Raw genomic sequence first — 22086 nt, forward strand, 5'->3', positions numbered from 1 at the left:
TGGCTGAGTCACTCCCATGTTTGCCCAAGCACCCAGTTAAAAGAGCACCCAGGACTATGTCGACGACGGCTACCAGTCATACTGCACTGTCTGCTGCCAAAAGGCAATAAACTGCAGCTGTGTAGCAATGCAGTACCACGTCTGCCAGCACCCAGGAGACATACGGTGACAGTTAGCTGAGCGGGCTCTATGCTTGCCGTGGTATGGCGTCTGCACAGGTAACTCAAGAAAAAAGGCGCAAAACGATTGTCTACCCTTGCTTTTACGGAGGGAGGGAATGGGGGCCTGACGATATGTACCCAGAACCACCCGCGACAATGTTTTAGCCCCGTCAGGCACCGTGATTTCTACCCAGAATTCAAATGGGCGGTGGAGACTGCAGGAACTATGGGATAGCTACCCACAGTGCAATGCTCCGGAAGTCGACGGTTGCCTCGGTACTGTGGACACACTCCGCCGACTACATGCACTTAGAGCATTTGTGTGGGGACACACACAATCAACTATATAAAAATGCTTTCTACAAAACCAACTTCTATAAATTTGACCTAATTTCGTAGTGTAGACATACCCTCAGACAAACAAGGTTGTTTACATTTACAGGAGATAGTGCTGCCCTCTTATTTACAATGTCACCAGGCATTTGCATGGCACTTTTGTAGCTGGCATTGCAAGGTATTTATGTGCCAGGTATGCTAAAAACATTTGTATGCCCCTTCATGCTTCAGCCACCATTCCAGAGGACATGCTTCCATGCTGATGAAACTCATTAAAAAACTGTGTTAATTAAATTTGTGACTGAACTCCTTGGAGGAAAATTGTATGTCCCCCGCTCTGTTTTACCTGCATTCTGCCATATATTTCATGTTATAGCATTCTCAGATGATGACCCAGCACATGTTGTTAATTTTAAGAACACTTTCACTGTAGATTTGACAAAACGCAAAGAAGGTACCAATGTGAGATTTCTAAAGATCTTCTAAAAGCTACAGCACTTGACCCAAGGTTTAAGAATCTGAAGTGCCTTCTAAAATCTAAGAGGGATGAGGTGTGGAGCATGCTTTAAAAGAGCAACACTCCGATGTATAAACTACAGAACCCGAACCACTAAAAAAGAAAATCAACCTTCTGCTAGTGTCATCTGACTTACATAATGAAAATGAACACGCGTCGGTCCCCCCTGCTTTGGATTGTTATCAGCCCATCATCAACATGGACGCATGTCTTCTGGAATGGTGGTTGAAGCATGAAGGGACATATAGAATCATGAACTGGCAGGGACCTCGAGAGGTCATCTAGTTCAGTCTCCTGTGAAAGATATGAATCTTTAGCATATCAGGCACTAAATATCTTGCAACGCCATCTACAACCGTGCCATGAGAATGCCTGTTCTTGTTTTCAGGTAACATTGTAAACAAGAAGCAGGCAGCATTATCTCCTGCAAATGTAAACAAACTTGTTTGTCTGAGTGATTGGCTGAACAAGAAGTAGGACTGAGTGGACTTGCAGGCTCTAAAAGTTTACATTGTTTTATTTTTGAATAAAGTTTTTTATATATAATTCTATATTTGTAAGTTCAACTTTCATGATAAAGAGATTGCACTAAACTACTTGTATTAGGTGAATTGAAAAATACTATTTTGTTTTTTTACAGTGTAAACATTTGTAAAAAAAAATATAAAGTGAGCACTGTACACTTTGTATTCTGTGTTGTAATTGAAATAAATATATTTGAAAATATAGAAAACTTCCAAAATATTAAAATAAATGGTATTCTATTATTGTTTAACAGTGCAATTAATCATGATTAATTTTTTTAATCACTTGACAGCCCTAATTTGGATGTCACCTAAGATGGCATAGACTTACTCATGCTAGCTGTGCTTGTGCTAGTCTTAGAAATAGCAGAGTGTCAGCCATAGCTAGCTGCCTGAGTATGTTGCCAGGGAGTTGGATGGGATTGTACTTGGGGCAGCTAGCCTGAGCAGCTGACCATGCTGCTGCAGACATGCTGCTATTTTTAGGTGCTAGGATCAGCAGAGTTACTACAGGCAAGTCTATGTGAGCTGGTAATCACACCTCCCAGTTCCAATGTAGATGTACCCCGAGAGGTCACCAAGTGAAAGATCTGGGTTCAAATACCACACTAAGACCCTGATTCAGCAAAATACTTCAACGTGTGCTTAAGTCCCACATACTTAAAATTAACCAACCTTTTAAGTGCTTTGCTGAATTGTAGCCTTGGTTTATTACTGCCAAAGCCAACAAAGGGCTAAAATAGAGGCAGAGGTGGTGATGTCAGCTCATGAAGTAGGAAAACTGTGAATTTCATGGGCTGAGCAGCAACATCTCATAGCCATATGGACATTAAACATTATCTGAATGGAGTTTGCTTCAGCTCTCCTGGCTGGAGGAGATGTGGTAATGCAAAATTCCTGTTGGAGATTGGAGTTTGGGAGCAGAGGAACTTAACAAGTGAATACTGTACTCCTCCCTAGTATGTACACCTTTTATTTAATGACCTCCAAACATCAGCATCTAGATGGGCTCCATCTTTGGGTTTGGAGGACTGAGTGAAAGTTTGATCACAACTGAATGTGTGGAATTGGGCCAACTTAATGCTGGGTGAGGTGTGATTTTAAAAAAAACAAAAACCCACCTCTCCTCCCAAACCACCCATAAATGAATTAGGTTAGTAAAAATATATTTTATTAGAGGCTTCTCCGTATCAAATTTTCAGAAGTTTAAGCATTATTTTCACAACATATTTCCTCCTCTTAACTGTCTCTTTCCAAGTAGAGCCTACATTGTTGGGGACTGTTGTTCATAGAACTCAGTCTCTAGTTATGTCTGCTCTTGTGAAACAGGTTCTCAATCATTCTTTTCAGCATCCACTGTAATCATAACACAAATCCCAATGATGATGGGCACATAACACTCTCTCTCTCTCTCTCTCTCTCAAATACCAATACCATTTGATAGCTCAACTAGCCGGAGTGTCACTCTGCCCCACAGCATGCTGAGCTTAGAATCCTAGAATATCAGGGTTGGAAGGGACTTCAGGAGGTCATCTAGTCCAACCCCCTGCTCAAAGCAGGACCAATCCCCAACTAAATTATCCCAGCCAGGGCTTTGTCAAGCCTGACCTTAAAAACCTCGAAGGAAGGAGATTCCACCACTTCCCTAGGTAACTCATTCCAGTGCTTCACCACCCTGCTCGTGAAAAAGTTTTTCGTAATATCCAACCTAAACCTGCCCCACTGGAACTTGAGACCATTACTCCTTGTTCTGTCATCTGGTACCACTGAGAACAGTCTAGATCCATCCTCTTTGGAACCCCCTTTCAGGTAGTTGAAAGCAGCTATCAAATTCCCCTTGTTCTTCTCTTCTGCAGACTAAATAATCCCAGTTCCCTCAGCCTTTCTTCATAAATCATGTGTTCCAGTCCCCTAATCATTTTTTGTTGCCCTCCGCTGGACGCCTTCCAATTTTTCCACATCCTTCTTGTAGTGTGGGGCCCAAAACTGGACACAGTACTCGAGATGAGGCCTCACCAATGTCAAATAGAGGGGAATGATCACGTCCCTCGATCTGCTGGCAATACCCCTACTTATACAGCCCAAAATGCCGTTAGCCTTCTAGGCACACTGTTGACTCATATCCAGCTTCTCGTACACTGTAACCCCTAGGTCCTTTTCTGCAGAATTGCTGCCTAGCTATTCGGTCCCTAGTCTGTAGCGGTGCATGGGACTCTTCCATCCTAAGTGCAGGACTCTACACTTGTCCTTGTTGAACCTCATCAGATTTCTTTTGGCACAATCCTCTAATTTGTCTAGGTCCCTCTGTATCCTATCCCTACCTTCCAGCATATCTACCACTTCTCCCAGTTTAGTGTCATCTGCAAACTTGCTGAAGGTGCAGTCCACACCATCCTCCAGATCATTAATGAGCTTCTATCAGTTCAGTGCATAGGATCCTAACTATTGCTTGACATGGCTCTTCAGGTTGGTGGAACAAAGCATGGCTGGCTGCTACTCCACAACAGTAAAATAAAGCAGTGCTCTATTTATTAGGAAAGTGATTAAAGTATATGCAGTTCATGGCAAAGTAATACATTAAAATTATTTTGTGACAATAGCACCTTCAGAAGCCAATATTATTACTGTTACCAGAGGAAAGCGTGTATTCACAAATTCACAATATTGTACAAATGAATTTAGAAAAGAATTTAAAAGGGAATCCTGAACTGAGGGAAATCTAATCTATACATAAAACCTTCTCTAAAATGGTTAGGCCCAGCATGAATTTGGCTAAATATAGTTTATTTTTTTTACCTCATTCATTTTGTTGTTGTTGGTTTTTCTGCTTTTCTGTTCCATGAATACTAAAGTGCTCTAGTTACCGGTATTTATTTGGATAATACCAACTACCACAAATCTCAGGAGAACAGTTTTTTGAATTGAATTTTGAAATGAGTGTTTTTTTAGAGTATCAGAGAGAGACAAGCAAAGGACCCCTTATAAATACATTATAAAACACTGTTTATATTTGTCCCCACTCTTTCATCCCAGCCATGTTAGAAAAGCTTCATTCAGTGTCCTTATCCTAGCCTAGATCATGGAGATGAAGGTGCTGGCATAGAGACAGTGTTTCAGGTTCCAAACTCAAAGCACAGTGTACGGAAGACCAACACTCCCCTTCTTGCATGGGCTGGCCCAGAGGAGGAACCTGTACTCTTTTGAACCCTTTCCTGCTTGTAAAGGGGAGAAGCTTCACTCCAGGTCCTCAAGGGAGCGTGGGGTGAAAGGAGAGTACACCTAGTCAGCTGGCAGAGACGACGAGCCAGCTCTCCAGTCCCCAACCTGGATCACTGTGGAAAGGGTCAGGGCCAACCTTGTCCTGCCACAGATGTTTTTTAAATGTATGTTTTTAAAATTTTTGCTTCCCTTTCTCCACTCTCGCCTCTGTGCATGTCCAGTGAGATTAGAGCAGTCTGTTGGATACTGCCCCAGGAGATATCATATTATTTGCCTGGGCTTTTGCTGTGCTGAGGTTTTGGATAGCAGCTATGCTGTTTTTTAAAAGTCTGGTTGGGAGATATTTGTTTTGTGGTGGCTGGTAATTAATGTGAGGATTGTCTGCTGCTAATTGTTGGCAGTACAGTGTGTTATGAATTTCCAGGTAAATTATGTTTTAAAAGATGTAACTATGCCTATATATATTGGGGAATGTGTCTGTTTTACAAATATGGATATAAATAAATTTCTTATGGGAAAGAGAAAGTGTGTTCAGCCATTCTAACAATCAAACTGACTGACCAATGTCATATGCTTTATAACTGGTTACATTATTTAATCAAGAAGTTTTTCAGGAATTGCCAAGTCCTTTATGTAGTTAGAAGGAGAAGCAAGATTATGCCTTAATGATACAACATTTGAATCCATGCTTAGAGATGCACATTTTCAATAAATATTTCATCATCCATGAGAAACAGAATACAGTGATAGATTGATGCACAGTGGCCACTCTTAAAAATTTGCCAGTTTAACCTTAAAAACTAGATATGATAACCTCAATATCTGTATTATTCCTTTGTGCTTTCCTATACTCACTGTACAAGTGCCTTGGATACTGCATATAAAAAAGCATAGTTATTTAGTTATCTGAGGCATTAGATGATTAGAAGAGAGACCTCTGTATATTTTTGGAATTCATTCAGATTTTAAATTATGACTTCAAGAAATAATGGACTGAAAAGTGAAACTCAAAAATGAAATTTTCTCTAGGAAACGTTTGGCACCTATTTTGGTAATATTTTGGAACCTGAATATTTATTACTTGCATGTTGCAATGATTATGCTTTGGAAACTGTGTAGCTTACTATGTACTGAAAACTTCGTGAAACCATTTGATTAATTTAAAAAGCTTTTCAATTAAGATTACTGTGTGTTGCACTTGTGTTACTATTTGGTTTCTTTTGTTATCTTCTTATATAACATTTCACCAGGTAATTAAATGTGTTAATATTAGGAATGTTTATGTTGGCATCTGGTATTCATAGAAAATAGGAAGAATATTTAAAACAACTAAGATGTGGCTGGTATAAAATTTATTTTTGTGAGTAGTTTCTGAGCAGAAATCAGAACAGTGTTTTTTTTGTTTTTAAATCACACTAAAAAATCATTAAATCAGCACTCTTTTTAGCTAATAGAGTCCTAAGTGATTTTTTTTCCTACTTAAGGCTATTCTAGATATGCCTGCTAAGTGGACCTAACAGTACTAGTATATTTTATGTTAGCAAGCCATGATAGAAAAGTGCTTGAAGTTCAGGGGGCATTTGTCTCCTTTCTCACAAATTCATTTAAGTACCAGTCTTGCCATAGCTTTAACTGGGGTAGACAACCATACAAATGACTTGAGATAAAATGAAAATAATGGACTGAGCTGGGTGCCGGGGGTGGTAGTTACACTGCATGCACATCAATAAGCATCGAGTGTTATTCTATGCTAATGTAAGCCTGATGGATCAGCTTTCGCTTTTAGCCTAGAGGACCATTAAGCACTGGAAGCTGGGTCAAACTGATATAGTAAGGCAGACGTACCCTAACGGTTGGCAACAGTAGTTAACAAGCAGTAATTTGCTATGAGTGAGACTAATATTGCTTACAATCTTCATGATCAGAACACAGATCAGAGAAGGGACAATACATCTTTGTTTAACTGCTTATTTAAACTCTGTTAATTTTGAAAAACATTGCTAGCATATAAAAATGAACAAAACACAGAATAGTTGTTTTAGATACATTGGAGTGTACTTGTTATGTTACAAATATTAATTTGCTGCAAATATTTTTCATAAAATGTAAATAAATTGTTCTAGCAGAATAATGCTTAATTGATGTTATTTCATTTGGAATTAAATGATATGCATAGCTATTGAGTTTATTTTATGACTTTGAACGTATAAAAGTATAAGAAAATCAGAAGTAATTGATTCACAATAGTGATTTGAAGCCAAGTTAGTGCTGTTTTTCAGTGTGTGTGTGTGTGACCTTGAAGGGGACTCCTGTGTTTTGCCTTGACAAAACCAAGCACTGAAAAATTTTTGTTTTGTTTTGTTAACCTCTGACTCACTGATACCTGATATATAGACAACATTTAAACATAAGTTTCCTGTTTTGGAGAAACATAGCCAAGATTTAGGAGAATTATTTGTATTCTTCTAACTTTTTTGTTGAAGAAACAAGTCAAAAAGGAAACTAAGTCCCATGAAATGTTTCATGTATGTACATGTTTGTATGGGCTAAGGAAGACATTGGATTTTAAATCAGTAGCCCTTATTTCTGAATCTTTAAAATTAAATTTTTTTCCGAGATTTTCAATATGGTGTTTATTGTATGCAATATTGACTTCTTCTGATGGCCAGAATGACACACACAAATTCTGATGGATATTAACTGAAGTCAGTTTAGCATATTGATTAAAGTAGTCTCTTAGGTTTCAAAGTTGTTACGTTCAAATCCTCTTGAAATTATAGCCAAAATAGGCTTTGATCCTGCAAGTTCTGTATGGCCAGGTTCCTATGGAACCCCCGTGAAGTCAGTGCGGGTCTTCCCACAACTTATCAGATCAAGAACACAGTTGTCAGTGCCTATTCAGCACTACAATCTCTACTCAGCTCTCGAGTCCCCGGGGCCCTGCACACAGAGCAGCGTTAGCAGGAAGAGTCTTTCCTGCTTTGTTGCTACAAAATGGCTTGGTGGGGGTGCATAGAAAGTCCATTCCATTTGTAGATTTGAGAGGATCTTGTTGCTTGTCAGAGACTTAAGATGTTGGGTGGTTCCCCCTCTTATTCCAAAAACATTGGTGGGGTGGAAGGAGTAGAAGTCCACTGGACAACTTCTGTCCCTCAGGTGATGGCTGAAAAAAAATGGCGGCAATGCCTAGGATATGTGAGGGTGAAAGGAAGATGAGGTCCCAGAGCTTCAGGACTGAGCTTTGTATTGTGTGATATTGAGATTCATGTCTCAATATCCTCCAAATAGTAAGAGTTTATTTCTGCTAATAATTACTTGTGATGAAAATTTCTGATTTCCAGTTTCTTATTGTAAATATTTTAAGGTTCAGTAACTTAAATTGTCAGGTTAAGCAAAACTGGCTTGTTTTGCCTTCCACCCATTTAACAGCTCCCACATGTTGATTTCTGAAGCCTTGCAAGGGAAAAATATTCACCCAAGTTGTGTCCGTCTTAATGTGTCCTTTAAATTGTTGACCATTTGTTTAATAAATATATTTTCTTACTATTACATCATTTTATAAAGATAAACTTTTTTCCTGATAGTTGCTTTTTGTGCATGTGAATTATTTTTTGTTATGTTAAACGTGCACAAAGAGCACATATTGAAAAGGTCTTTCTGTCTTTCTTTTATGTACTCCCTCAAGGAGAACGAAAGTGTCATTTAAAGTTGTTAGTGGATAATCTTACTCTGCAAATCAAGATGAGAATATATCATTTAGCTTTTAGATACTTATAAGAATGTTGGAGATTCATGAGGGTTCAGATAAGATAATAAAAAGACATAAATGCATATGAATGAAAGTGTAAAAGGGTGTCTAGTTTGTCTGTTGACCCACTCTGTTTTTAGGTACTGAAAAGAGATGCTGCAGCGAGAGAGAGATACTGATTGATTCCTGTTGTCTCATTGTAGCAGGTGTGGCTTGTTAACTCCACCCTGGTTATAAGGAAGTTAGAGTGACTCATTGCAGAGATGGAAATAGGGTCTAGGACAGAGTAGTATTGGCAAAGAAACTCACATGTTTAGGGAACAAAATTAGGATGATGTTTGTTTTTCGGTTATTTGAGTTACCAATAAACCCATATCCCAAAAAGAGGTTAAGTTTGTACCAAAGACAGTGTGTGAAGATTCTGTTCAAAGCAGGGCAGGAACTCTACCATCCTATGTGTGGCACTGTATTAAGTTTGGCACTTCTGGATACTGTGCATTAAGGGCCTGATCTAAAGTCAATGGAAAGACTTCAGTGAGCTTTGGCTCGGATTCAAAGGACGAAGATGGAACAACTGCAGCAAACCTAGCATAAAAGCATTACAGGTTCAAAATAGCAGCATGCAGAATGCAGTCCAACTGCAAATGCTTCAGGAGCAGCTTCTACAAGAACAAGGGGCCACCAAATGAAATTAATAGGTAGCAAGTTTAAAATAAACACAAGAAAGTATTTTTTCACGCAATGCACTGTCAACCTCTGGCATTCCTTGCCAGAGGGTATGGTGAAGGCCAATAGTATAACAGCGTTCAAAAGGGAGCTAGACAGATACATGGAAGATAGGTCCATGAATGCTATTAGCCAGAATGGGCAGGAATGGTGTCCCTAGCCTCTGTTTGCCAGAAGCTGAGATTGGGTGACAGGGCATGGGTCACTTGATGATAACCTGTCCATTCCCTTTGGGGCACCTGCCATTGGCCACTGTCAGAGGACAGGATACTGGGCTTGATGGACCTTTGGTCTGATCCAGTATGGCCATTCTTATGTTCTTATGTACATATGCTTATCAGTCTAGATGTGCTGCCCAGGCAGAAAGTAAATCCCAGTCCTTCCCTCTCCAAATTGGGATCACAAGAGGACACATAGGCTTAGCTAATTGAGCAGATATCTATGGTAGTACAGTGAGTCTAGTCCGGTCTATTAGATCTGTCCCTTTTCTAACTAGAGGAGCACAAGCCGTGTATCAGGCCCTGAAGGAGACCTCTAGCAGACTGAGGACAGGAAGGCTATTTTGGAGCACTTGGAGGTCTCAGAGAAGTATTAGCAGAAGCTATGAAGTGATCACTGTTCCTCTGTGGTGTAGTTTTTCTTCTTTACCCAATGCCTGATGGATTGAGTAACTTGTTGGCTCAAGCTTGAGATCAGACAGTCAGTAGCAGAAATAACAGGACTTAGGTCTGTTGTCTGCTGTGTGCCTGGGAGGGTGCAAATTTGGGTGTGCCAGCACCAGCTGGCCACACTGGCAGTGGCTGTATGGCAGACAGGACTGTTTGTAGGCTGTGCTGCCAGAGAAACAAGCATGACAATAGCCATACCTGAAGGACAGTTGGTTGGATGGGTGGAAGAACTGTCAAAAGAAAACACAAAGGGACTTTGGGCCTACACACAATGTATTTGTTGAGACTCCAATGGAGTCCAAAGAACAAAGATGCTTTCTCTAAATCCATCAGTATCTACCAACCCAAACTCTCATCTATTTGTAGAGCAGAAACATGGGACATATAAAGAAATTAAAAATAAAGAGTTCTACTCCTTTATGGAGTATGACTACACAGCATTTGACTCTGAAGAGACTTGCAGCCTTTCTAAGGCCACAAGGGCCAGAACTCCCAAGTCATATATGGTGTCAATTGAGCTAAAAGGGAGGATGGTATCAGTTCTTATAAACCTCAGCAATGGCCAACTTTAACAAGAAAGGCCTGAGTTATTGCAGTTAACAGAGCCTTATTACATTTACTCATGCATCGGAAGGACCCCCCACAGATGTGTAACTCAGCTGCCAGCCCAGGATAAATTGGGAAATGAATGAATTGACTCTGAGGGTTTGTCTAGACCAGTGGTTTTCTACCTTTTTTCATTTGCAGATCCCTAAAAAATTTCGAATGGAGATGTGGACCTCTTTGGAAATCTTAGACCTAGTCTGTAAACCCCCAGTGGTCCATGCAGCAGAGATTGAAAACCTCTGGTCTATATATAGAGCTAGTGTGCAGTGAGGCCAGTTAGTGTATGGCAGGCTAGTGTGCTGTAGATTTACACCCCAGATTACTGCACACTAACTCTCCATAGATAAGTTGTGAGTCAGATGTTCCATTCACTACCTTGACTTGTCTTGGGGATGGACTGGGAACACTTTCTTACCTTCCTAACTCAAGAAGGTTGTTCAGGAGATTCATGGATCTCATTTAGGGAACCCTAGAAACAGCACAGGTTGAGGTTTACTTTTTTTAGTTGATGTTTGAGTTACCAATAAAAACAAACATAAGAAAGGGGTTTAGACAAAATATGTTTGTATAGACCCTATTTGGAGCAAGATGGGAGCTCCACCTGATTGTAGGGGTATCCAGTATTCTGTATCTGTTGTCCACATAAGAGCTAATTACTAGTTTTGTTTTATTAAAATATCATTGAAACACTTGCAATTTTCAGACAGGTTTCAGAGTAGCAGTCATGTTAGTCTGTATTCGCAAAAAGAAAAGGAGTACTTGTGGCACCTTAGAGACTAACATTTATTTGAGCATAAGCTTTCGTGAGCTACAGCTCACTAACCAAGGGGTTTGGACATACTTGTTGCGAAGTGTTTTAAAGTATTTCTCTTTGAGAGCCTGTATTTGTGAACCGAAGGACAGAATCTATTTGTATTTAAATACAAGTGATGGCATATAAATTATGTTTAAAATAGGGTTTTAAAAACTGTATAAACTTATAATGCATTATGATTTTTTAAAAAAATATGTCTTCATGATACATTTTAAGACATTTAAAATATGTTCTATCCTTAGGGGAAGCACTGTAGTTCTGCAGTACTTGAGTAGACATAACTTAATACTACACCTACAAAGAAAATCACAGTTTTTAAAATTGTTTATACCGAGTGCTTTCAAAATGAAGACACTCTAAAATTATAAAAGTATGTTGTTACAGATCTGAAGTAGGGGATTTTTAATCATTCTTTGAAGGTCAAGAATCTTGCAAATTGAAATGATCCACATCATAGCCAACACATGGTCCTTACAAAGCTTTTCATATTGCAATGTCAGTTGAAGGGACCTACAGCATGTGTCTGAAGTGTTGATGTGTGTATTTCAACTCATGTATTTATTAATTTGCTGTGGTACATTAATAGATTTATTTTACTTTTAATGCATCCCATTTAGTGACCTTCTATTAATAAAATTGAGAGATCATAGAAAATAATGACTATGAATTCTATTTGGTTTTTATTATATCGTCCTGTGGAAGATATTGACCTTAATCACATCAAAGTATTAGATATGACCTAATCTTGTAAAATAAGTCAAGTAATCATATCCACATTATTTAATAAAATGATAACAATAAAAAATAAGACATTAAAATGATTATTGGAGGTAAGTGAAAGAAGGGGTAATGCAATAGCTTTTCACTTCTTGAAGGCTGGTTTCAAATAGGTTATGGTCAGAATGAATACAATTTTGGTGATCTTGACTACTAGATAGATTGGATTTTTGGCTATATTTTCAAACTGTCACACAATTTATAGTTTGATGAGAAGCCCAGGGCTGGTATAGCTAGATTATTTCAGATCAGAAATAAGATTCCCTGGCAGAATTGTGAGAGTAAGTTTGTAAAACACTTCACTGCCCTGAGCATGACTCTAGCCAGTAAAATCAGTATTTTATTTCTATGAAATACTACAGTGGCACTGCAATTAAAATATATATTTATGGGTTATACTGTTGTTAAATGTTTAAATTGTAAGCCCTTCTAGGCAGGTTTTGTCTCTTTTCTGTGTTTATACATCACATGGTAATACTATAATAGAACTATATACTACTACCTGTTATTACTGATGGAGAAATAGAAATAATTTGACAAATACTAAGACCACTAGTTTCTTACAAATGATCAGCAGCAAACTAGAGGTGCTCGTATAATGAGCAAATTGAAAAGAAACACCCCTTGGAAGGCATACATGACATGCTCAAAGAAGGTTAAAATAAAACTTGAAAATAAAAAGAGAATGAGAGATGAAGAACAAGGCATTGGATTGCAAGTGATACTAAATATGGCTGACTGAGTTAATGCTGGGCCAACTGAAGTGGGAGCACTTTCTACATGATTAGATAGACATAGCTTGTGTTTACAACAAACAAAATTTCTGATCCACGTAAGATTCTACAAGGACCTGATAAAGGTCTGAAATCAATAGGGCTACTTATTGAGTGAGGGTTCTAGAATGAGCTACAATATACTGGATCTCACAGAAACATATTTTGGAGTGGAGGGGAATTTTAGAATAGAGTTCACTGTTTTCTGGAATCCAAAATTAGAGGCTTGAAGGTTGACAGGTCCAAAATATAAGCTACTTCAACAATAACATATTTAAAAACAATCCTCACTTCTGAAAACTACGGAACACCTCATAAAAATGTGGATGTCAACTGAACAAAAGCCCAGGTACTCAGCTGAGCGACTCGCCATCAATAAATTCAGGGTGCTGAATTTATTTGTGATTGTGCACTTTAATGTCACATTGTCCCTCTGTTCTGTCTGTTTGTTCCTACGAGTAGGTATTTTACTGAAATGTGTAAAAATCCACACAAGACGTGAGGAGCCAGTTAGAATGGAGAGGAAGGCATAAAAGGCGGTCGCACAGTTTGTGTCTTCAAAGAGAAACAAAGATACTAACTAAATCAGCCTACTGAAGACCATACCAGAGCAGAATTTGATGAATTTAGGGTATTATTTAGCCGTTCAGTATAAAATGAGAATTTTTCAGTGCTTGGCTAGTATAGGTTTTTCTATAAATAGCAATTAAAAATTGTTACATAGTTACAAACAAAATGAAAAGAGATGCTCTTCTTTTCTCTCTTGAAGGGGGTGATTGTACTTGTAGGATTTCTCATAGAACTTTAAACACTGGTGAGCAACAAAAAATATGCTAATGTTTCTCTCTCTCGCTCTCTCTTTTTATTTTTTTTTTAAAACTCTATCACTCTTTGTACCTGTACAATCTGTATCAACTGATCCGTGGTGGACAGAGAGCAAATTGCTTCTTTTTGTCTGTGATTCTTTTTGTTGTCTTTTCTGCCTAATTTTTCAGTTTGCTATAGTAGTATTTCTTTGAGACACCAGTAAGTGAGTTTATATGGTTTGTGTACCACTAGCTTTGTTTGGTGTTGTTTATCCTCTCTCTCTTTTTGTCCTTGTTTTTATATTTCCTCTTTGCTGTGTACTGCAATCACAGATGTAGAATTGAGGTATGAATTCGATGAGTCCTGCTGTTGAATTCAAGTCTCCTAGTTCACAGCAGTGCTGCAATAGTACAGTGTACAATAGTTTTATTTATTTTCATAGTAAGAGTGCTACTTGCTTCTCACTGAGTGGGTCTCTGTTACCAGAATCTGTTTGGTGTAAGACTACTTTACCTTGGCTTATGAATATATTAAAGCCCTTTGAATCTGCCCTTTGTTTTAGCCTCTTTTCTTTATAACATTGGCAAAGCAAGCTTCTCAGATACTAAACTATAATGAAGGCAGTATGTATTTAAATCTTAATCAGCATCACCAGGATTAAAATGCAATGGGGGAAAATATCATTTTCTAAGGTTCCGCATTTCTTACTAATGAAGTGAGTAGATGAGTAGCTTTATTGTCTTCTTTATTCATGAATCAAAAAAATTGCACTGTAATTCTTTCTCTACAATGCCTGCATTTGGAATTGTCAGAGGTACAGATCTAAGAAAGCTTAACAACAAAAGTGAGAAGTCTTGTGTTGTGCTTTTAATTATTATTTTCCTTGTTTATTACTATGTCTGGCATTACTTGGGAATTTTGGGATGAAAACATTTTAATGTTTTTTTATTGTGCAGTTTAAAGGCTATTCAAGTGTCTCTTTGGGGAAAATATTGCATAACAGGCTGTGTCTTAGTTAAATGGTTGGTGCCTTCTATCCCCTTCCTACCCTTTTTCTTTCCAGTTATGCCTCAGAAGAAAATATCTCTAGCTGGTCTTGCTAATAGAACATTGCACTGAATTACACAATATTAGCAACTGGGGAATCTTCACTTGCCAGCAGACTTGCATTTATTGAACTGAATGAGTAAATTTCAGGGGCTGATATATTTTCCTACCCCAAATCACCTTGCTACTTGGGCTCCAGGAAGAAGTTTGAGTTTGTTTAACAAAACATGAAAAAGCTTTTAAACTAATGTCTTTGAGGTAAATCTGCAGCAAAAGTGAGGACACCTGCTGTTAAGAAAAGCGCTTGCACGTTCAGCACACTTACATCCCCAATAGAGGGAACTGCTGAGTAAAATGCTGTCCACTATTGTTCAGATCCTATAGATGGCAGCAGTTCCTGCAATTTAAGAACACAACAATGGAATCATTTATGGGTAAGAGAATAAAGCTGTCATGAACCAAACTAATGGGGTCTTTCTACTGTAAAGAGGAAACACTTTTCTTATGTAAAGTGTTCCTCTTTGAAATATGATATGTGAGAAAAAATTACATCTTAGTTTCACTTTTAAGATTTAAGTAGCTCATCTTTCTTTTAAGTTATATTTTATATTTTCAATCTTGTTCCCAGCCAAGTTTGAAAAGATCCATAATTTTATGGTATCACTTTTATGAAGTACACATAGCTAAGTAACCCAAGGGAAAAGACTGTGTGGTACTTTATTTTAAAATATTACAATGATCTAATGTTAATTCTGAACATTGTACCTGTGTTGCAAAATCCTGGTCACTACACAAACATACATCTGGAGTCTGACTGGTAATGTACTAAACATTGTTGCTTCAATTTGAGAAGCCCAGTTGAACCCAGGTTGTCATTCTAAATTAAGTGCTGATATTTTCTTAATTCTGATAGGTCCATATGGTTAAGTGCTCACTTCAAAATACTTCTGAGTAGACAAAAAGGCATTATGGGGTGGTTAGTATCTCATTTTAAATAACTAAAAAGGTGGTAAAATTGGTTCAGAATTGTGCAAAAAGCCTGACTTCCCCCCCTCCCCCCACAAGCAGTGACAGATAATGAATTATAGGTTTCAGAGTAGCAGCCGTGTTAGTCTGTATTCGCAAAAAGAAAAGGAGTACTTGTGGCACTTTAGAGACTAACAAATTTATTTCAGCATAAGCTTTCGTGAGCTACAGCTCACTTATAGGCATTCTTATCGCCATGTATTTGAATGTCAGTCATTAGGTATCTCTGTTACTTTCTTCACCTGTAAACCTAAGACTGTATAAACTCTGAGAAGCTTAGTTTATGACATTACTTTTATAGTGCATCAAATAGGATCCTGATCCACTGCCTTCAGATGTTCCATGCTGCTCAGGATTAGGCTGATACTTTGGGAAAATACGCACTCACAGAAACTGAATTAAGACTTGCACAGGGAAGAGAGCCATTTTTGTAAATCTTTTTATTTTTCTTCTAAAAGCTTTTGGTTTTTGGAAATATTTCATTCTTTTTTATTGAAGCCAAACACTTATTAATTTCAAATTTAGAATTTTCTTTGTTTTTTGGGGATAGGGATTACAATAGAATAAATTGTGTCTAGGATTTTTTTCACTTTTTCATTGTTCTTCTTTCCTTTTGCTGTTTTGTAACTTTTCAATACTTCCTTAGCTTTGGGAAAAGTTACAAAATAGCAAAAGAAAAGTGAAGCTCTGGAATTCTGCCGCTGTATACTTTCCAAAGTTGGAGAAGTTTTGATGGGTCACCAATTCAGAACTGATTTGTAGGCTACTACCATCTCCTTCACTTCTACTGACACCTACACAAAATTAGATAGATTAAGAAGCCAATCAGGGATAGTTTATTCTTGTGTGTGTGTGTGTGCGTGTGCGCGCGCGCGGTGTTCATATTTTTGATGCATCTCTTTCCCTCTCCATGTTTTAAGTTGCTTGCTTTAGCAATCTCTAAGTTTTTTGGAGTAGGCACTGAGTCTTCCTGTGTGTGTGGATATGCCTAACACATTTTGGATGTTCCTGAAATTAATAACAATAAAACTAGTAATTCTTAGGCGCTACAAAGATGTTGCACAATCCTGAAACTGTTACTTATGTGAGAAGTTCTTACAGTTGCAAGTATTGACTTCATGAGAAAATGTGCATGAGTAAGGTTTGTAGATCTGGGTCTATATAAAAAAAAAACCCAAAATTTGAAACATGCATTATGTCTAATTGTATAGCTTCTCAATAACTACCAACCAAGAAACAGTTTTCCTCCCAAAGACTGCAAGAGTTTTTCAGTAAATAAAGTCTGTGAACTTATGAGTCTTTAGTCTAACCATTAAGGACTGACCTCTTTTCCCTCAGCAAGATATCTGCTGGCCATATTTATAAGCTTCCTCAATTGGCCTGAGCTGAGATAGAAACCTGAAAGAGGTGTCATCATGGACCCCTTGTAAAAACTTCACAGACATCCTGTGGGCTCAAGACTTCCATTTGAGAGCCCTCCCACTGACCCAAGTTGCCAGTACCAATATCATTTTATTATGTTTTCAAAATAATGTTTAATAATTAGACACATCTTTTAACAGGTGCTTCTATGGTTTGCTCAAGTTCATTGTTTTAGATCCTGTAAAATAAAATTTTTGGGTCACATGCATTAGCATCCTCCAGAACTCAATATTTAGTATCTTCTGTTTACACCTGGGTTCTAGGAGGAAGCCTAGGTTACTTAAAGAGATCTCTGTTGCACAGTTTCAGTAGGCAGTGTTTTCCTTTAGCCTCCCCTTTTTCATTTACTTGGTGTTCAGTACATCCCCAAGAAAACATTTTGTAGGATTCATTTAAAATTAATATTGATTTAGATATTGGTTTATGGTTGGTTTTTGAACTGAAGCAAGCATAAGGGTTAATACCTCTTATGTTTTTATCCTATCTAGTGTGACAGTACATATTGTTTATATAAATGTCTAATAATTTTTGTCATTCAATTAAGCTCTTTATCTTAAAATGCAAATTCCACAGGTTGTTTTGTATTTAAATTTAAAATTGGTAGCTTTCTAATTTAATTGCGTATGATGCCCTTCTCTGAACTATTCCTATTTCTGCTATGTGTTATATATATATTCAAGTTAAGAGCATTCCACGGAGTTATGTTATATTTCATTATTATTCTTAATAACATCTTTTCTCTTTTGACCACAACCATGAATTGAACAGATATTTTCACTGAGCTTTGCACATGATACAAAGATACATGGAGATAGTACAGTTAATTTGGCATCCATTAATGTGTACGTTGCATTTGTCTACATTAAAATACATCTGCCATCATGCTACCAAGCTTGGTTTTGTTGTTTTTTTTTTCTGGGGTTTTCTCTAGTCTTGACTAAACTGAATGATTTTGTCATCTGCTAATATTACTATCTCAATATTCATTCTCTTTCATATAATTAATTTATATATATTGACAGCACTGATCCTTACATGGATACTTGGGTAGCTCACTGTATTATCCTCCTTCCATGTTGAAAATTGACTATTTAATCCAAATCTTTGTTTTCTGTCTCTTAGGTCTTGGTCCTGGAACTGGCTCTGGGAACTTGAGAGTCTGCTTGGGCAGAGTCAGTTGCACAATGAGGACCATAATCAACCTATAATCTGATGGAATGTTTTTTCTTATACCATTATTACTGAGTTTCTTAATTGCTTTCTGCTGTGGACTTTATCAAAGGATTCTGAAAGTCCAGATAAATTATATCTGCCAGTTCTCCTTTTTCACTATTGCTGATACCTGCAAAGAATCATAATAGAAAGGCATGATTTTTCCTTACAAAAGCCATGCTGATCTAGCTTTACTATATCATATTCATCTTGGTGTTTAGAACTGTCTTCAGTTATTTTTTCAACTAATTTACATTATATGCAATACATTGCATTTTTAAAGCATTAGCTATCTTCCAGTTCAGTAGCTGATTTCAGTGATAGAAGTATGCATATATAGTTAGTAATTCAAGTTAGCACTACAAACTACTTCAGGATTCTCCAGTAAACACTGACTTTTTTTTAACCACCTGGAAGTCTAAAAGATTTTTATTTAAATGGCTGGGAGATCTTGCCAGTGTTTTAAAAAGTAATCAATTACTGTAATTGTTTTATTTTAAAAGTAATCTAATTACATGTAACTAATAACCTGAGAACATGAAGGTAACCACATTGAAACAGTGATCATGCAATTATTACTCTTGGGTGAATTCTGCACCACTGCGCATGCACAGAATTTATGTCCCCCGCAGATTTCTTTGCTTCCCTGCAGAAAAATGACTTTCTGATGTGGAAGCAAAGGGAAGCCACAAGAGCGGACATGCGACCCTCCCCAGCAGTTTGTTTCCAGTGCCCAGGGCAGCCAGCAGAGAGGTAAATCACCATGGGGCAGCAGGCAGGACTGGGGAAGACCCGGCTGGTGACTCCTACCCTGCGCCGGGCTCAGCTGCTAGTCCCAGCTGGGCTGGGGAGAACAGGACTTCCTCTTCCCCTACAAGGCATCTGGGGCCATGTCAGACCCACCCCCAGATTTCTCCCCCAGCTGTCGGAAGCTCTGCAAATTCCCCCACTCCCATGCCCATCACTTCTCAACTGCAGTGGGATGGATCACTGTACGGGGAGCTCCTCTCCCAACCTCCCAACCCCCATGCATCCAGAACCCCTCATACCCAGAACCTCCCACAGAGCCTTACTCCCCCAACATTGAGAACCCCCCCGCGACAAGCCTCACTCCCCCTGAACCTGGACTACCCCGACAAGCCATCCGCACCCAGATTCCAATCCTATCGAGCCCCAACCAGCTGCACCTGGATCCCCACACCACTGAGCCCTCCCCCACCGAAACCCCCACCGAGCTCTTTCCCCCACACACCCAGATGCCCCTGCTGAATCCCAACCACCTTCACCTGGACCCCCCTGCAGAGTCCCATTGCTGTTGCACCCAGAACCCCTCTAGTCCTCTGCACCCAGATCCCTCACTGAGATACCTGCACCCAGAATTCCTCACCCAGAACCCTCTCAACCCACACCTGGATTCCCCCCCCCCCCCACACACACGAAGTCCCTCCACACTTGGATCCTGCCTTGCTGAGCCTGCCTGCCCACAGCTGTTGCACCTGGCATGGAGGGGCAGGGCACTTGAATGTTTCAGTCCTTGCACTGTGTCGGGGTTGGGAGCAACCTCACCGCTGAGTTCGTATCCCGGGGGGAGCAGCATAGTGATCTCCCACCTCCGTGCAGCCAGTAGCCTGTGCTTCCCAATGCCATGCTGGAGCTTCTACATTTATTTGACAAATACAATTTGCAGAATTTTTAATTTTTTGGCTCAGAGTGCCCTCGGGAGTATAATAATTAATGCCTTATTCTTATTAATGCTTTTATCAGTTAAGTACAGCACAGCATATATTGTCCTTATTAATTTCTATTTTAATTAATTTCTACTTTTTATTGCACCTTATTCTGTAATATTTCTGTTTTGCCGTTCTTTGTCCCCATCAGATCTTGGAAAATTTTCAGAGTAGCTGAAGGGTGCTGTTCAGTGGATTCAGTTCAAATGTAGACTTATCCCTTCCCTGATAGATGATGATTCCAGAGTGATTACAGTAGTCTACATCCTCTAATGAATCATCTCATGAATATGATTTGCACTAAACATTACTATTTTTTGTGTGTCCCTTACCATAATTTTCTATTTTAGAAATCTGTCTCGTGGAACTATAACAACTAGCAACAATTGGAAAAGTTAATAATACTGTTTGGTCACAGAAGGCGGAAAGATAATTTTAAAAAGTGCTCTTTCTACACATTAAAAGAAAAAAGGATACGATGTGAGTTAAATATAACATTTCAATATTAAAATTTCAATAATGTATCTCTACAGACTGATTTGGATTATCTTAGTTCAGAGCTGGAGGTAGGTGCACTGATTTTCTTGAAATACAAATTAGATATGTATACTAGATAAACCATCAAAGCTTTGTATGTTGTGTGTAAACTTAAAAAAATATATGATGGGAAATTGAGTGGCTCCAGGGATTGGCCCTGGAATATTTAGTAGAGCTATATAGTGTAGAAATGGGTATTGAGACATAGATGTAAAACTGTCACATCAAAATTTGAAATCAAGAGAAACTCTAAGGTTCACATGATGCTCAGAAAATATTAGTGTGAGATCTCACTCCAAACAACATCCTCTGCCCTCTCTCTTGTACCTTTAGTTGTCTATCGTAATACTCCTGAAGTCTTCAGAAGCAACTGACTTGGGGCTTGGCACCAATTCAGATATTTTTGGGGGGTATGTGTGCAAATTCCAGTCCATGTACCCTGCCCCCGCCCCTCAGCCAGGACCCTGTTTTGGTCCTCTCTTGTGTCCCTGCCCCCTCCCACAGGAATCCTGGGTTTGCCTTCGTCAAGGAGTTTCCCCTCTCTCTTACCCACACAGTGCATCAGCTGGGGTCACCAGGAGTCCAAGTTCTCAGCAGACTCCCCTGCACTCTGCTGTATGGGAACAGTTGGCATTTGGCTCGCCATCCCCGCATCTGCAAGGGCCAAATTTCAGTGGTGTTGTGACCCTGTGTGCCAAGTCACAACACCACTCACTGAAATTTGGCCTGGCTGCCCCTCCATCTGTGTGGAGGGGCCAGTGGCTCAAATTTCAGTGGAGTTGCAACCATGCAGCTGGAGCAGGATTTAGTATAGGATCACTGCTTAAAAGTGGTCAAGTCATTCCCTCTCCCTTCCCCCCAACTTGTTGGCCTACGAAACTTCGTGGGGGAGGGGGAGTTTACCCTCTCCTGCGGAGCCCTCCCCCTAATTGGTGCCATTGGGTGTTGCCATTCTGAGTGTAGCAACTCCTAAATCCTAAGTGCTGTGGGGAGAGTTAGGTCCCTATGAAAGACATCCTTAGAAGCCAGCAAGCTGAATGGGGAGTGGTATAAGGTAGCCAGGAAAGAGAGGGGTCTTAAACTTTCCATTTTGAGTCTTTGGGGTGTGGTAGCTAGGCCTATTTATTTCTCCTGTTCCCGTTCCATAGGAATATTGTTCAGGTCAGGAGGCTGCCTTGTCCTCAACTTCCATCACAAGGCAGGGAGGAAGGATGGTCTGGTGGGTAAAGGATTGAACTGTCTTTGGAAGATATGGATTCAATTCCAGGCTGTGCTACAGACTTTCTTTGTGACCTAGTACAAATCACTTGTGGCCTGATCCAGAGCTCATGAAGTCAATGGAAAGACTCTGAGTTTAATGGGTTTAGACCAGGGATCTCAAACTCAACTCACCACGAGGGCTACATGAGGACTTGTACATTGGCTCTAGGGCCGCATCA

At 39.1% G+C, this 22086-nt stretch overlaps 1 protein-coding gene across 1 annotated transcript in view; it reads left to right on the plus strand.

The window, feature by feature from the left end:
- Nucleotides 1-22086, plus strand: part of CAMKMT (calmodulin-lysine N-methyltransferase) — a 335072-nt gene that overhangs the window by 121538 nt on the left and 191448 nt on the right. The window lies entirely within an intron of this gene.

This window comes from Dermochelys coriacea, chromosome 3 (genome assembly GCF_009764565.3).
Source record: "Dermochelys coriacea isolate rDerCor1 chromosome 3, rDerCor1.pri.v4, whole genome shotgun sequence".
NCBI lineage: Eukaryota > Metazoa > Chordata > Testudines > Dermochelyidae > Dermochelys > Dermochelys coriacea.